The sequence below is a fragment of the Pan paniscus genome, chromosome 5, assembly GCF_029289425.2.
Source record: "Pan paniscus chromosome 5, NHGRI_mPanPan1-v2.0_pri, whole genome shotgun sequence".
NCBI classification, from domain to species: domain Eukaryota; kingdom Metazoa; phylum Chordata; class Mammalia; order Primates; family Hominidae; genus Pan; species Pan paniscus.
This window is the reverse complement of record NC_073254.2, coordinates 2,435,136-2,448,163: the sequence shown is the minus strand read 5'-3', so window position 1 is coordinate 2,448,163 and position 13,028 is coordinate 2,435,136.

Genomic DNA, 13,028 nt, shown 5'->3' with positions numbered 1-13,028 from the left:
GCTTATACAGATAGTGATGTAGATATTTCCATGTTTATACAGATAGCGGTGTAGATATTTCCATGTTTATACAGATAGCGGTGTAGATATTTCCATGTTTATAGAGATAGCGGTGTGCATATTTCTATATTTATACATATAGTGGTGTAGATATTTCCATGCTTATACAGATAGCAGTGTACATATTTCCATGTTTATACAGATAGCGGTGTAGATATTTGTTTCTACAGAACATGGTGTAGATATTTCCATATTTATATAGATAGCGTTTTAGATATTTCCATGTTTATACAGATAGCGCTGTAGATATTTCCATGTTTACACAGATCGCGGTGTAGATATTTCCATATTTATAGAGATAACGGTGTACATATTTCCATGTTTATACAGATACTGGTGTAGATATGTCCATGTTTATTCAGCTCGCGATGTAGATATTTCCATCGTTATACAGATGGCAGTGTAGATATTTCCTTGTTTATACAGATAGAGGTGTGGCTATTTCCATGTTTATACAGATAGCGGTGAAGATATTGACATGTTTATAGAGATGGCTGTGAAGATATTTCCATGTTTATACAGATGGCAGTGTAGATATTTCCATGTTTAAACAGATAATGGTGTAGTTATTTCCATGTGTATACAGATGACTGTTTAGCTATTTCCATATTTATACACATGGCGGTGTAGATATTTCCATGTTTATTGAGATAGCGGTGTATGTATTTCCATGTGTATAGAGTTACCGGTGTAGATATTTACATGTTTATACAGATGGCTGTGTGGATATTTCCGTGTGTATAAAGATGGCAGTGTGGAAATTTCCATGTTTATAGAGATAGTGGTGTAGATATTTCCATGTTTATACAGATAGCGGTGCAGACATTTCCATGTTTATTCAGATGGCGGTGTAGATATATCCATGATTATACAGACGGCGGTGTAGATATTTCAGTGTTTATACAGATAGCGGTGTAGATATTTCCGTGTTTATACAGATAGCGGTGTTGATATTTCCCTGTTTACACAGATAGCATTGTAGATATTTCCATCTTTGCACAGATTGCGGTGTAGATATTTCCATTTTTTCACAGGTAGCAGTGTAGATATTTCCATGTTTACACAGATAGCTGTGTAGATTTTTCCATGTTTACACAGATAGCGTTGTAGACATTTCCATATTTATACAGATTGCAGTGTAGATATTCCCTTGTTTAGACAGATAACCGTGTAGATGTTTCCATGTTTGTACAGATATCGGTGGAGATATTTCCATGTTTATAGAGATAGCAGTGTAGATATTTCATTGTTTATGTAGATTGCGGTGTAGATATTTCCATGTTTATAGAGATGGCGTTGTATATATTTCCATGTTTATACAGATAGCGGTGTAGGTATTTTCATGTTTATAGAGATGGCGGTGTAGATATTTCCTTGTTTATGTAAATGGCGGTGTAGATATTTCCAAGTTTATAGAGATTGCGGTGTACATATTTCCATGTTAATAGAGATAGCGGTGTAGATATTTCCATGTTTATACAGATAACGGTGTAGATATTTCCATGTTTATACAGATAGCGGTGTAGATATTTACATGTTTATACAGCTCACGGTGTAGATATATGCATCTTTATATAGATGGCAGTGTAGATATTTGCATGTTTATACAGATGGCGGTGTAGATATTTCCATGTTTATACAGATAGCGGTGTAGGTATTTCCATGTTTATACAGAAAGCTGTGTAGATATTTCCACGTTTATGCTGATAGTGGTGTAGATATTTCCACATTTATAGAGATAGCGATGTTGATATTTCCAAATTTACAGAGATAGCAGTGTAGATATTTCCATGTTTACAGAGACACCATTGTAGTTATTTCCCCGTTTATAGAGATAGCGGTGTAGATATTTCCATGTTTATAGTGACAGCGTTTTAGATATTTCCACATTTATGGAGATAGGCTTGTAGATATTTCCAAGTTTATGGAGACAGCGGTGTAGATATTTGCATGTTTATAGAGCAGTGGTGTAGATATTTTCATGTTTTTAGAGACAGCGGTGTACATATTTCCATGTTTATACAGAGAGCGGTGTAGATATGTCCATATTTATGCAGACAGCAATGTAGATATTAATATGTTTATAGAGATAGCGGTGTAGATATTTTCATGTTCATACACACAACAGTGTAGATATTTTCATATTTATAGAAATAGCGTTGTAGATATTTCCATGTTTATAGAGATAGCGGTGTAAATATTTCCATGTTTATACAGATAGCGGTGTAAATATTTCCATGATTATACAGATAGCGGTGTAAATATTTTCATGTTTATAGACACAGCGGTGTAGATATTTCCATGTTTATAGACATATTGTTGTAAATATTTCCATGTTTATACAGATAGCCGTGGACTTATTTCCATGTTTATAAAGATAGCGGTGTAGATATTTCCATGTTTATACAGATAGCGGTGGACTTATTTCCATGTTAATAAAGATAGCGGTGTAGATATTTCCATGTTTATACAGATGGCGGTGTACATATTTCCATGTTTATACAGATGGCGGTGTAGATATTTCCATTTTGATAGAGATGGCGGTGTAGATATTTCCCGGTTTATACAGATAGCGGTGTAGGTATTTCCATATTTACGGAGATAGCGGTGTAGATGCTTCCATCTTTGCACAGATTGCGGTGTAGATATTGCCATCTTTACACAGACAGCGTTGTAGATATTTCCAACTTTACACAGATAGCTGTGTAGATATTTCCATGTTTACAGAGATTGCATTGTAGATATTTCCATGTTTATACATATAGCGGTGTAGATACTTCCATGTTTATACAGATATCAGTGTGGCTGTTTCCATGTTTATACAGATGGCGATGTAGACATTTCCATGTTCATAGAGATGGCTTTGTAGATATTTCCATGTTTATACAGATGGCAGTGTAGATATTTCCATGTTTACACAGATGGCGGTGTAGGTATTTCCATGTTTATACAGATGGTGGTGTAGATATTTCCATGTTTACAGAGATAGTGGTGTAGATATGTACGTCTTTCTACAGATTGCGGTGTAGATATTTCCATCTTTTCACAGATAGCTGCGTAGGTATTTCCAAGTTTACACAGATAGTTGCGTAGATATTTCCAGGTTTAAACAGATAGCGTTGTAGATATATCCATGTTTATACAGATAGCTTTGTAGATATTTCCATGTTTATACAGTTAGCGGTGTAGATATTTCCATGTTTATACAGATAGCAGTGGAGATATTCCCTGTTTATTCAGATAGTGATGTAGATATTTCCATGTTTATACATAGAGCGGTGTAGATATTTCCATGTTTATACAGATAGCGGTGTAGATATTTCCATGCTGATACAGATGGCTGTGTAGATATTTCCACGTGTATACACAGGGCAATGTAGATATTTCCATGTTTATAAAGATGGTGGTGTAGTTATTTCCATGTTTATACAGATGGCTGTGTAGATATTTACATGTTTATACAGATGGCGGTGTTTATATTTCCATGTTTGTACTGATAGCGGTGTAGATATTTCCATGTTTATACAGATAGCGGTGTAGATATTTCCATGTTTATACAGATAGCGGTGTAGATATTTCCATGTTTATACAGATAGCTGTGTAGGTATTTCCATGTTAATACAGATAGCAGTGGAGATATTCCCTGTTTGTATAGATAGCGATGTAGATAATTCCATGATTATACAGAGAGCATTGTAGATATTTCCATGCTTATGCAGATAGCAGTGTAGATATTTCCATGCTTATACCGATGGCTGTGTAGATATTTCCACGTGTATACAGATGGCAATATAGATATTTCCATGTTTATAAAGATGGTGGTGTAGTTATTTCCATGTTTATACAGATGGCTGTGTAGATATTTGCATGTTTATACATATGGCGGTGTAGATATTTCCATGTTTATACAGATAGCGTTGTAGATATTTCCATGTTTATACAGATAGCCGTGGACTTATTTCCATGTTTATAAAGATAGCGGTGAAGATATTTCCATGTTTATACAGATAGCGGTGGACTTATTTCCATGTTAATAAAGATAGCGGTGTAGATATTTCCATGTTTATACAGATGGCGGTGTAGATATTTCCATGTTTATACAGATGGCGGTGTAGATATTTCCATTTTGATAGAGATGGCGGTGTAGATATTTCCAGGTTTATACAGATAGCGGTGTAGGTATTTCCATGTTTACAGAGATAGCGGTGTAGATGCTTCCATCTTTGCACAGATTGCGGTGTAGTTATTGCCATCTATACACAGACAGCTGTGTAGATATTTCCAACTTTACACAGATAGCTGTGTAGATATTTCCATGTTTACAGAGATTGCATTGTAGATATTTCCATGTTTTTACAGATAGCGGTGTAGATACTTTCATGTTTATACAGATAGCAGTGTAGATGTTTCCATGTTTATACAGATAGCGGTGTAGATACTTCCATGTTTATACAGATAGCGGTGTAGATATTTCCATGTTTATACAGATAGCGGTGTAGATATTTCCATGTTTATACAGATAGCGGTGTAGATATTTCCATGTTTATACAGATAGAGGTGTAGATATTTCCATCTTTATACATATAGCGTTGTAGATATTTCCATGTTTATACAGATAGGGGTGTAGATATTTCCATGTTTATACAGATAGCGGTGTAGATATTTCCATGTTTATACAGATAGCGGTGTAGATATTTCCATGTTTATACAGATAGCAGTGAAGTTATTTCCATGTTTATAAAGATAGCGGTGGAGATATTTCCATGTTTATACAGATGGCGGTGGAGATATTTCGAAGTTTATACAGATACGGGTGTAGATATTTGCGTGTTTATACAGACAGCGGTGTAGATATTTCCATGTTTATACTGAAAACGGTGTAGGTATTTCCATGTTTAGAGAGTTAGCGGTGTATTTATTTCCATGTTTATACAGATGGCTGTGTAGATATTTCCATGTGCATAAAGATGGCAGTGTAGATATTTCCATGTTTTTACAGATGGCTGTGTAGATATTTCCATGTTTATACAGATAGCAGTGTGGCTATTTCCATGTTTATACAGATAGGGATGTAGAAATTTCCATGTTTATAGAGATGGCTGTGTAGATATTTCCATGTTTATACAGATGGCAGTGTAGATATTTCCATGTTTATACAGATAGCAGTGTAGATATTTCTATGTTTATACAGACAGCGGTGTAGATATTTCCATGTTTACAGAGATAGTGGTGTAGATACTTCCATCTTTGTACAGATTGCGGTGAAGACATTTCCATCTTTACACAGATAGCTGTGAAGGTATTTCCAAGTTTACACAGATACCTGTGTAGATATTTCCATGTTTATACAGATAGCTGTGTAGGTATTTCCATGTTAATACAGATAGCAGTGGAGGTACTCCCTGTTTGTATAGATAGCGATGTAGATAATTCCATGTTTATACAGAGAGCACTGTAGATATTTCCATGCTTATGCAGATAGCAGTGTAGATATTTCCATGCTTATACCGATGGCTGTGTAGATATTTCCACGTGTATACAGATGGCAATGTACATATTTCCATGTTTATAAAGATGGTGGTGTAGTTATTTCCATGTTTATACAGATGGCTGTGTAGATATTTGCATGTTTATACATATGGCGGTGTAGATATTTCCATGTTTATACAGATAGCGTTGTAGATATTTCCATGTTTATACAGATAGCCGTGGACTTATTTCCATGTTTATACAGATAGCGTTGTAGATATTTCCATGTTTATACAGATAGCCGTGGACTTATTTCCATGTTTATAAAGATAGCGGTGTAGATATTTCCATGTTTATACAGATAGCGGTGGACTTATTTCCATGTTAATAAAGATAGCGGTGTAGATATTTCCATGTTTATACAGATGGCGGTGTACATATTTCCATGTTTATACAGATGGCGGTGTAGATATTTCCATTTTGATAGAGATGGCGGTGTAGATATTTCCCGGTTTATACAGATAGCGGTGTAGGTATTTCCATATTTACGGAGATAGCGGTGTAGATGCTTCCATCTTTGCACAGATTGCGGTGTAGATATTGCCATCTTTACACAGACAGCGTTGTAGATATTTCCAACTTTACACAGATAGCTGTGTAGATATTTCCATGTTTACAGAGATTGCATTGTAGATATTTCCATGTTTAGACATATAGCGGTGTAGATACTTCCATGTTTATACAGATATCAGTGTGGCTATTTCCATGTTTATACAGATGGCGATGTAGACATTTCCATGTTCATAGAGATGGCTTTGTAGATATTTCCATGTTTATACAGATGGCAGTGTAGATATTTCCATGTTTACACAGATGGCGGTGTAGGTATTTCCATGTTTATACAGATGGTGGTGTAGATATTTCCATGTTTACAGAGATAGTGGTGTAGATATGTACGTCTTTCTACAGATTGCGGTGTAGATATTTCCATCTTTTCACAGATAGCTGCGTAGGTATTTCCAAGTTTACACAGATAGTTGCGTAGATATTTCCAGGTTTAAACAGATAGCGTTGTAGATATATCCATGTTTATACAGATAGCTTTGTAGATATTTCCATGTTTATACAGTTAGCGATGTAGATATTTCCATGTTTATACAGATAGCAGTGGAGATATTCCCTGTTTATTCAGATAGTGATGTAGATATTTCCATGTTTATACATAGAGCGGTGTAGATATTTCCATGTTTATACAGATAGCGGTGTAGATATTTCCATGCTGATACAGATGGCTGTGTAGATATTTCCACGTGTATACACAGGGCAATGTAGATATTTCCATGTTTATAAAGATGGTGGTGTAGTTATTTCCATGTTTATACAGATGGCTGTGTAGATATTTACATGTTTATACAGATGGCGGTGTTTATATTTCCATGTTTGTACTGATAGCGGTGTAGATATTTCCATGTTTATACAGATAGCGGTGTAGATATTTCCATGTTTATACAGATAGCGGTGTAGATATTTCCATGTTTATACAGATAGCTGTGTAGGTATTTCCATGTTAATACAGATAGCAGTGGAGATATTCCCTGTTTGTATAGATAGCGATGTAGATAATTCCATGATTATACAGAGAGCATTGTAGATATTTCCATGCTTATGCAGATAGCAGTGTAGATATTTCCATGCTTATACCGATGGCTGTGTAGATATTTCCACGTGTATACAGATGGCAATGTAGATATTTCCATGTTTATAAAGATGGTGGTGTAGTTATTTCCATGTTTATACAGATGGCTGTGTAGATATTTGCATGTTTATACATATGGCGGTGTAGATATTTCCATGTTTATACAGATAGCGTTGTAGATATTTCCATGTTTATACAGATAGCCGTGGACTTATTTCCATGTTTATAAAGATAGCGGTGAAGATATTTCCATGTTTATACAGATAGCGGTGGACTTATTTCCATGTTAATAAAGATAGCGGTGTAGATATTTCCATGTTTATACAGATGGCGGTGTAGATATTTCCATGTTTATACAGATGGCGGTGTAGATATTTCCATTTTGATAGAGATGGCGGTGTAGATATTTCCAGGTTTATACAGATAGCGGTGTAGGTATTTCCATGTTTACAGAGATAGCGGTGTAGATGCTTCCATCTTTGCACAGATTGCGGTGTAGTTATTGCCATCTATACACAGACAGCTGTGTAGATATTTCCAACTTTACACAGATAGCTGTGTAGATATTTCCATGTTTACAGAGATTGCATTGTAGATATTTCCATGTTTTTACAGATAGCGGTGTAGATACTTTCATGTTTATACAGATAGCAGTGTAGATGTTTCCATGTTTATACAGATAGCGGTGTAGATACTTCCATGTTTATACAGATAGCGGTGTAGATATTTCCATGTTTATACAGATAGCGGTGTAGATATTTCCATGTTTATACAGATAGCGGTGTAGATATTTCCATGTTTATACAGATAGAGGTGTAGATATTTCCATCTTTATACATATAGCGGTGTAGATATTTCCATGTTTATACAGATAGGGGTGTAGATATTTCCATGTTTATACAGATAGCGGTGTAGATATTTCCATGTTTATACAGATAGCGGTGTAGATATTTCCATGTTTATACAGATAGCAGTGAAGTTATTTCCATGTTTATAAAGATAGCGGTGGAGATATTTCCATGTTTATACAGATGGCGGTGGAGATATTTCGAAGTTTATACAGATACGGGTGTAGATATTTGCGTGTTTATACAGACAGCGGTGTAGATATTTCCATGTTTATACTGAAAACGGTGTAGGTATTTCCATGTTTAGAGAGTTAGCGGTGTATTTATTTCCATGTTTATACAGATGGCTGTGTAGATATTTCCATGTGCATAAAGATGGCAGTGTAGATATTTCCATGTTTTTACAGATGGCTGTGTAGATATTTCCATGTTTATACAGATAGCAGTGTGGCTATTTCCATGTTTATACAGATAGGGATGTAGAAATTTCCATGTTTATAGAGATGGCTGTGTAGATATTTCCATGTTTATACAGATGGCAGTGTAGATATTTCCATGTTTATACAGATAGCAGTGTAGATATTTCTATGTTTATACAGACAGCGGTGTAGATATTTCCATGTTTACAGAGATAGTGGTGTAGATACTTCCATCTTTGTACAGATTGCGGTGAAGACATTTCCATCTTTACACAGATAGCTGTGAAGGTATTTCCAAGTTTACACAGATACCTGTGTAGATATTTCCATGTTTATACAGATAGCTGTGTAGGTATTTCCATGTTAATACAGATAGCAGTGGAGATACTCCCTGTTTGTATAGATAGCGATGTAGATAATTCCATGTTTATACAGAGAGCACTGTAGATATTTCCATGCTTATGCAGATAGCAGTGTAGATATTTCCATGCTTATACCGATGGCTGTGTAGATATTTCCACGTGTATACAGATGGCAATGTACATATTTCCATGTTTATAAAGATGGTGGTGTAGTTATTTCCATGTTTAAACAGATGGCTGTGTAGATATTTGCATGTTTATACATATGGCGGTGTAGATATTTCCATGTTTATACAGATAGCGTTGTAGATATTTCCATGTTTATACAGATAGCCGTGGACTTATTTCCATGTTTATACAGATAGCGTTGTAGATATTTCCATGTTTATACAGATAGCCGTGGACTTATTTCCATGTTTATAAAGATAGCGGTGTAGATATTTCCATGTTTATACAGATAGCGGTGGACTTATTTCCATGTTAATAAAGATAGCGGTGTAGATATTTCCATGTTTATACAGATGGCGGTGTACATATTTCCATGTTTATACAGATGGCGGTGTAGATATTTCCATTTTGATAGAGATGGCGGTGTAGATATTTCCCGGTTTATACAGATAGCGGTGTAGGTATTTCCATATTTACGGAGATAGCGGTGTAGATGCTTCCATCTTTGCACAGATTGCGGTGTAGATATTGCCATCTTTACACAGACAGCGTTGTAGATATTTCCAACTTTACACAGATAGCTGTGTAGATATTTCCATGTTTACAGAGATTGCATTGTAGATATTTCCATGTTTAGACATATAGCGGTGTAGATACTTCCATGTTTATACAGATATCAGTGTGGCTATTTCCATGTTTATACAGATGGCGATGTAGACATTTCCATGTTCATAGAGATGGCTTTGTAGATATTTCCATGTTTATACAGATGGCAGTGTAGATATTTCCATGTTTACACAGATGGCGGTGTAGGTATTTCCACGTTTATACAGATGGTGGTGTAGATATTTCAATGTTTACAGAGATAGTGGTGTAGATATGTACGTCTTTCTACAGATTGCGGTGTAGATATTTCCATCTTTTCACAGATAGCTGCGTAGGTATTTCCAAGTTTACACAGATAGTTGCGTAGATATTTCCAGGTTTAAACAGATAGCGTTGTAGATATATCCATGTTTATACAGATAGCTTTGTAGATATTTCCATGTTTATACAGTTAGCGGTGTAGATATTTCCATGTTTATACAGATAGCAGTGGAGATATTCCCTGTTTATTCAGATAGTGATGTAGATATTTCCATGTTTATACATAGAGCAGTGTAGATATTTCCATGTTTATACAGATAGCGGTGTAGATATTTCCATGCTGATACAGATGGCTGTGTAGATATTTCCACGTGTATACACAGGGCAATGTAGATATTTCCATGTTTATAAAGATGGTGGTGTAGTTATTTCCATGTTTATACAGATGGCTGTGTAGATATTTACATGTTTATACAGATGGCGGTGTTTATATTTCCATGTTTGTACTGATAGCGGTGTAGATATTTCCATGTTTATACAGATAGCGGTGTAGATATTTCCATGTTTATACAGATAGCGGTGTAGATATTTCCATGTTTATACAGATAGCTGTGTAGGTATTTCCATGTTAATACAGATAGCAGTGGAGATATTCCCTGTTTGTATAGATAGCGATGTAGATAATTCCATGATTATACAGAGAGCATTGTAGATATTTCCATGCTTATGCAGATAGCAGTGTAGATATTTCCATGCTTATACCGATGGCTGTGTAGATATTTCCACGTGTATACAGATGGCAATGTAGATATTTCCATGTTTATAAAGATGGTGGTGTAGTTATTTCCATGTTTATACAGATGGCTGTGTAGATATTTGCATGTTTATACATATGGCGGTGTAGATATTTCCATGTTTATACAGATAGCGTTGTAGATATTTCCATGTTTATACAGATAGCCGTGGACTTATTTCCATGTTTATAAAGATAGCGGTGAAGATATTTCCATGTTTATACAGATAGCGGTGGACTTATTTCCATGTTAATAAAGATAGCGGTGTAGATATTTCCATGTTTATACAGATGGCGGTGTAGATATTTCCATGTTTATACAGATGGCGGTGTAGATATTTCCATTTTGATAGAGATGGCGGTGTAGATATTTCCAGGTTTATACAGATAGCGGTGTAGGTATTTCCATGTTTACAGAGATAGCGGTGTAGATGCTTCCATCTTTGCACAGATTGCGGTGTAGTTATTGCCATCTATACACAGACAGCTGTGTAGATATTTCCAACTTTACACAGATAGCTGTGTAGATATTTCCATGTTTACAGAGATTGCATTGTAGATATTTCCATGTTTTTACAGATAGCGGTGTAGATACATTCATGTTTATACAGATAGCAGTGTAGATGTTTCCATGTGTATACAGATAGCGGTGTAGATACTTCCATGTTTATACAGATAGCGGTGTAGATATTTCCATGTTTATACAGATAGCGGTGTAGATATTTCCATGTTTATACAGATAGCGGTGTAGATATTTCCATGTTTATACAGATAGAGGTGTAGATATTTCCATCTTTATACATATAGCGGTGTAGATATTTCCATGTTTATACAGATAGGGGTGTAGATATTTCCATGTTTATACAGATAGCGGTGTAGATATTTCCATGTTTATACAGATAGTGGTGTAGATATTTCCATGTTTATACAGATAGCAGTGAAGTTATTTCCATGTTTATAAAGATAGCGGTGGAGATATTTCCATGTTTATACAGATGGCGGTGGAGATATTTCGAAGTTTATACAGATACGGGTGTAGATATTTGCGTGTTTATACAGACAGCGGTGTAGATATTTCCATGTTTATACTGAAAACGGTGTAGGTATTTCCATGTTTAGAGAGTTAGCGGTGTATTTATTTCCATGTTTATACAGATGGCTGTGTAGATATTTCCATGTGCATAAAGATGGCAGTGTAGATATTTCCATGTTTTTACAGATGGCTGTGTAGATATTTCCATGTTTATACAGATAGCAGTGTGGCTATTTCCATGTTTATACAGATAGGGATGTAGAAATTTCCATGTTTATAGAGATGGCTGTGTAGATATTTCCATGTTTATACAGATGGCAGTGTAGATATTTCCATGTTTATACAGATAGCAGTGTAGATATTTCTATGTTTATACAGACAGCGGTGTAGATATTTCCATGTTTACAGAGATACTGGTGTAGATACTTCCATCTTTGTACAGATTGCGGTGAAGACATTTCCATCTTTACACAGATAGCTGTGAAGGTATTTCCAAGTTTACACAGATAGCTGTGTAGATATTTCCATGTTTATACAGATAGCTGTGTAGGTATTTCCATGTTAATACAGATAGCAGTGGAGGTACTCCCTGTTTGTATAGATAGCGATGTAGATAATTCCATGTTTATACAGAGAGCACTGTAGATATTTCCATGCTTATGCAGATAGCAGTGTAGATATTTCCATGCTTATACCGTTGGCTGTGTAGATATTTCCACGTGTATACAGATGGCAATGTACATATTTCAATGTTTATAAAGATGGTGGTGTAGTTATTTCCATGTTTATACAGATGGCTGTGTAGATATTTGCATGTTTATACATATGGCGGTGTAGATATTTCCATGTTTATACAGATAGCGTTGTAGATATTTCCATGTTTATACAGATAGCCGTGGACTTATTTCCATGTTTATAAATATAGCGGTGTAGATATTTCCATGTTTATACAGATAGCGGTGGACTTATTTCCATGTTAATAAAGATAGCGGTGTAGATATTTCCAGGTTTATACAGATGGCGGTGTACATATTTCCATGTTTATACAGATGGCGGTGTAGATATTTCCATTTTGATAGAGATGGCGGTGTAGATATTTCCCGGTTTATACAGATAGCGGTGTAGGTATTTCCATATTTACGGAGATAGCGGTGTAGATGCTTCCATCTTTGCACAGATTGCGGTGTAGATATTGCCATCTTTACACAGACAGCGTTGTAGATATTTCCAACTTTACACAGATAGCTGTGTAGATATTTCCATGTTTACAGAGATTGCATTGTAGATATTTCCATGTTTATACATATAGCGGT